We start from the raw sequence: 6,252 nt of genomic DNA on the forward strand, positions 1-6,252 counted from the left end.
CAAGTTCGATCTAAGAGTCATTCATCTTCTAACCAGCTCTTGGTTGGAATCAATCCGTTAAGTTAGCTTTCTCTGTGAATGTTTTGGCAGGGATTCTAGAAGGACCTCTAGTTTTGCAAAATCCAGCATTGTTGGCGCTTATCATTTGGTATCAGATCATTTGGTCGATGTTCTTTGGCCGCACTAGAGGTGAAATATCTTTATTGTTATATATTTTTTCTATCAATTTTTTTTCTCTCTCAGATTATCGAAAAAAAAAAAAAACCAACGTCTACATTCTTGACCTAGTACCAAAATCCTACCTTTGAGTGTTAAACACGAGTGTCCCTGAGTGAAATTTTTGTGAGAAGTGTGAAGAGGCCCCTTGATAACAAAATGTCACATAATGGAGAAGGAGAACCCGTACCAGATCTTAATACAACCATTCTTGAAGCTATTCAAGATATGATGGAAATGATGATGGAAAGATAGGCAAGAAAGAAGGGAGCAACAACAAAGACAAGAACGAACATTACGAGAAGATGAAAGTATAGTAGTACAAGAAAGACAAGTTGACGGAAGATGGAGAGGAAGAAATAACCATGCAACTATTATGCAACCTAGAAGGATGGAAAGAGTACATGAAGATAGAGATGGAGGAGTTAAACTTAAAATCCCACCAATTTGTGGAACGGCAGATTCTGAGGAATACTTGCAATGGGAAAGAAAGATAGAGCATTTGTTTGATTGCAACACCTATAGTGAAAATAAGAAGACGAGACTTGCTATTGCCGAATTTACCAATCATGTCGATGATTGGTACCAACATCTCAAATCCGAGAGAAGAAGAAAAGAGGAGGATCCAATAGAGACTTGGGAAGAACTTAAAGAAGCCATGAGAAAAAGGTATGTTCCAAAACATTATCAAAGAAATTTGAAAACTAAATTGCAAGGTTTGAGGCAAGGAACAAAAAGTGTGGCAGAATATCATCAAGAGATGGCCCGTTACCTCACGATCTCATAGAGGTATTCACACCCTAGTTATAAGGAATGCTTCCTTCCCCTCTCAAACCGATGTTGGATCTCGAGAAATCGAACTGCGATGAAAAGATAAATTTAAAACGACGTACAACACTGTAACGACCCTAAATTTCCACACTCAAAGTCGCTACTAACGTCTCATGCTCATCTATAATGCGGAAATATAACTCTTACATGAACATAATTGATAACAAAAATTTCAAAAAAAACGTTTAAAACAACTTCTTCTCTGAAAAACACAGCCATGGTCTTACGTGTTTAAATATGAAATACTGAAATTTAGAGAAAACAAAAACAAATACAAAATAATTTAAAACAATGAAATGCAAAACAACCTATTCTAACTTAAGACTAGAAATTTGAATATGAGTCTACCCTATGCACGTGCCACAGTCTCTGCTCGCGATGCCGCCGTCCTCCGTTCAAGTGCACCTTGCCTTTACCTGAAAAAATGAAGTGGCACACGACCTGAGTATTTCAAAGAATATTCAGTAAGTGGCCGCACTATAGGGGGCCATGCAAATGCAAACACATGCAATCATGATTTAGGGACCTATCTCTAATCATCTTAGGGGTGGCCTCTAGTCTCAGACAAATTGGATGTGTAGTACTTCCCTACACACGACTCACACGTGCGAGTGTGAGTCCCCAGGGCGCTCGCACACCCCCTGGACCCTCTGGTCAAGCTAATCTGTAGCGACGTCCGGAGGTCAGCGGAACCCCCTAGTTTCATGCGCCTCATGAACACCCTCATCTGTGTGCTTTCGCACCTGTGCGCATTCGCGCTCATCATAAGGTGCGCGTCCGCACTCATCATCTCTAGAGGAAGTAACCCTATGCTTATGAACATACAAAATGCATGAGGTCCCTCTAAATCCATCGTAATGTCTCTTCTGACACAACCCTCTAGTCTCATCTTTTTGTTACTCTAGGTAACGCATACTCGTGGATATTTATATTAATATCATTTTCATGCTCTTAGGGTTGTGTCCTTCATCGATCTAACGACATGATGCAATATGGCACTCATCATCATCTGGCATGCTCAATATGGAAAACAACATCATATTAAGGTAAAAATCATGCAATCATCATGCTCATCATAATGCCACAACGTGCGTCAAACATATCAAGCGTCGCTCAACAAAATATGTATATACCGCACATATCATCAAGCATCATAATCCACACATCATCATAACTCATACAATTATTTAGTCTATCCTATAGTAAGGCCACTTACCTGGTTGGCCTTAGCCGAAGTATTCCCTAATTTAATTAACATAAGCTCCCGTTCCTCGAGAGCTGCTCCAAAGGTTGCTAAGGTTTGATTCTTATCGCATCGTTCGTCACCTTTTGTTAGTATTTCACATTTTAATTAATAATCCAACTAACAGTATAAAATACCTAAACGGCCTCAATAAAAATCGAGTTCCATGTTTTCATTGTTTCTAAATTATATAGAATAATAAAACTTAAAACTTAAAGTAAAGATATGTCAAGATTATTAATATTTCAAGTGGCTTGGATAGTTCAACATTTAATTTTATATCATATAAATACAAATATAATAATTTCTCATATCTTCCATTCTCATTCTCTAACTTTATGTTATATTTTAATTCTGTTGACAGTGATACCTGAACCGTACTTGCCATTTTCAAACAGTTCTAATCTTCTTTTCTTTCCTAAAATTTCTCTTTTTTTTTTTTCTTTTAACTCTAATCGTTATTTTAAGCAATTTAAATCTAACTCTTTTAATCAATTTCTTCAATAGTTTAATTCTATAATTCTTTTATTAGTTTCTTCCCAGAAGTTTAACTCTACTCCCATATCTAAATCATCTAAATCGTTTAATTCTCTAAATAGTCTACTCCCATATCTAAATCGTTTAATTCTCTAAATGGTTTAATTCAATTCTGTTCAGCAGTTTATTCTATTCTCACATATATTTTTTTTTGGCTTTACTATTTCCAAATCTAATCTTCTCCTCCTTCCCTGTATTGTTTTTATCTTCTTCCCTTTCCATGTATTGTTTTTATTATTATTATTATTATTATTTGATCTGTTTTCCTAATCTTTCCCTCTCTCTTTCTTTCTTTTTTTTTTATCCTGTTTTCCAAATCTTCATTTTTTTTATTTGGATATGTTTTCCAGATCTTCCTTTTCCCTATCTTCATCTCTTTTTTCTTATCTATCTATTTTTTTTCGTGAGGATATGTTTTCCAGTCCCTATCTTCATCTCTTTTTTCTTATCTATCTATTTTTTTTTCGTGACCAGGACTCTTCATAGATAGATAATTTCTAATTCAGATCATTCCAACAGTTAATTTCTAAATTTCTAACCCAGATCTAAATAATTGCTAATATCCTTCATAAAAGGAAAAAGTAAAACTACTAACCTGAAATGACATCTATCTTCGTTTATCTGCCTATCATCTCTCCATTATCTGCCTTCTTCTGATCTCTCCATTATTGTCTAACCATCTAACCGTCATTATTGTCTAACCATCTCTCCATCATATGCATTTGTTTCCTTCAGACAATATTTTCTTTCTGTTTCTGTTTTGTTTGATGAAGTATTGATACAGGATGAGAGAGGTATTTTAGGGGAGGGGATGAGAGATTCAAGGAGAGGTGGCCAGTTTTTTTTTTTCCTTATTTTGTTATTTTTATTTTTATATATATATATATATATGTGTGTGTTAAACCTAGTGGGGCGTTACATTCCTGTGTCAGAAATTTCAAGATATTTACAAACGAAAAAAATTATACAACTAATTGATGTCCTAGGTCGAATACAACTAACATACACTCCGGGTCGACACCCCTCTATGCTAGTAGAGCTCCAGAGCATCTCTCCACCTTGACCAACTAGAAAAGGAGAAAGGTGTAAGTATAAAAATATACTTGGTAACCAACCTACTTTTAGGCCCTCATTGCTTCCTTCTTCTACTAGGTTTCCACGACTTTCCTTTGGTCTATAGAAAGTTCGGGCCTACCCTTTATTGTGCTCTAAGCTACCGTGTAGGTCCGAAAGTTCTAATTGATTCCTCATTAATCATCTACCCTTGTTGTCCCGAGTGCCTCTTCGAGATTCGTTCCTAAAACAAAAAAGTCACTTTGGCCATGTCCAAATAATATGAAATTAAGAAAACCTAAAATAATACAAATGTCCAAATAATCATATCAATGCATTCTAATATATCATCATAAAATCCGCATCAGAATATCCTACCAATTTAAACTCAACATTTCTAGGATACTATCATCCTAAATTATAGTCAAAAGCAAATATTTAAATATTCTTTTAAATGCATGTAAATGAGATTCCTTGGGACAGAATTGAAACTTAGCACAAAGACATACCCTAAACATAATATCTGGTTTACTAGTGGTCAAATAAACTAAAGATCCAATCATACCTCGATAAGATTTAATATCCACACATTTACCTTTTTCATCCTTGTCAAGCTCAGTGGATGTGCTCATTGGAGTTTTTGCAATCTTACCTCCATTGAACTTGAAGCTTTTGAGTAAATCCTTAGTGTATTTCTCTTAAGATACCATCTTTGAGTTGTTTGATTTGAAGTCCGAGAAAGAAACTAAGCTCTCCCATCATACTCATCTCAAACCCATTATGCATCCATTTAGAAAATTATTAAGAAGGATTAGTAGAACCAAATATGATATCATCAAGATATATTTACACTAATAGCATATCATTTTCTTTAATATTAATAAAAGAGCAGTGTCGAGTTTACCCCTTTTAAAATCATTCCGAAGAAGAAAATTACTAAGTCTAACACAAGCTCTTAGAGCTTGTTTAAGCCATAAAGAACCTTTTTCAACTTAGACATGAGGTGGAAAATCAAAATTTTCAAATCCAGGAGATTGTTCCACGTAAACTTCCTCCATGATATACCCATTTAAGAATGAACTTCTAACATCTATTTGATACAATATAAAATTTTTGTAAGAAGCAACAACAATAACATTCTAATAGTTTCTAATCTAGCAACCAGTGCAAAACTTTCTTCATAGTCTATACCTCCTCCTGACAATAACCTTGAGCTACAAGCCTAAATTCATTTGTAATGATATTCTCATTTTCATCAATTTTATTTCTAAAAACTTCTAATAATGAAAATATTAGAGGGTCGAAGGACTAATTCCCAAACTTTGTTCCTTTCAAATTGATTAAGTTCATCTTGCATAACTAAAATCCAAAACTCATCATTTTCAGCATTGTTAAGTCTTTTTGGTTAAATTTGAGAAACAAAAGCAAGATTATCAAATAAATTAATAGAAGAACGAGTTTTCACTTGTTTGAGATCACCAATAATCAAGTCCTTGGGATGAGATAAGGCATATCTGATGAAATTTCTTCCTTCTTTTCATTTGAGCTCACCTCTTCTTTACTTGAAATAGTTTCTTTGCCTTTGTCATTGACAAGTAAATCTCCAGAATTTCTTTCTAAATCATCACTCTAAATATACTCATTAGAAAGAGTATTACATTGATCTAGCAAATTCTTTCAAAGTACCCGTGTTCCTTTCAACAGGAGTCCTTGGACAAGAGAAGTCATGATAAAAAGCATTATGTTTGCAAAATATTTCAAATGCTAAAGTATCCAATTCACCCCAATGGTCCCTCCTAATTTTAGTAATTAAAAAAAAAATATATTGAAAACATCATTCTTATGTTTTATGGTTAAAACCCAAATAAATCTTCAAAAATATCAACCATCACAGGCATGGTAATTCCCAACTTATGTAGCTATTTTAGGAGAGCCCAATAAGTCCATACGTAATAGTTGAAGAGGTCTAGTACAAATCACATTTTTAGATTTGGAAGAAAACTTGGTTTGTCAACAATTTTATCTTTTTCAAATTTAAATTGAGGAAGGCTTCTCGTTAATGAATTTTTTGAGATATTTGAAATCAAGTACATACTAGCGTGTCCTAATCTTCTATGCCATAGCCAAGAGTTATTGTGTAAAGCCGAAAGACATTTATCTTGTAGGACAATAATTTAAATCATTAGTTTACACACTGTCATCTCTTCTTCCAACGAACAAAACTTTTTTATCAGTAACATTTTTAATTATGCAATTATTTTTATCAAATATAACTCTAAAACCTTTATCACACAATTGACTAATGCTCAGCAAGTCATGCTTTAAACCATCAGTTTCAAATATATTTTTCAATAAAAGTACGAGTGTCATTA

This window comes from Cucurbita moschata, unplaced genomic scaffold, assembly GCF_002738365.1.
Source record: "Cucurbita moschata cultivar Rifu unplaced genomic scaffold, Cmos_1.0 Cmo_Scf00080, whole genome shotgun sequence".
NCBI lineage: Eukaryota > Viridiplantae > Streptophyta > Magnoliopsida > Cucurbitales > Cucurbitaceae > Cucurbita > Cucurbita moschata.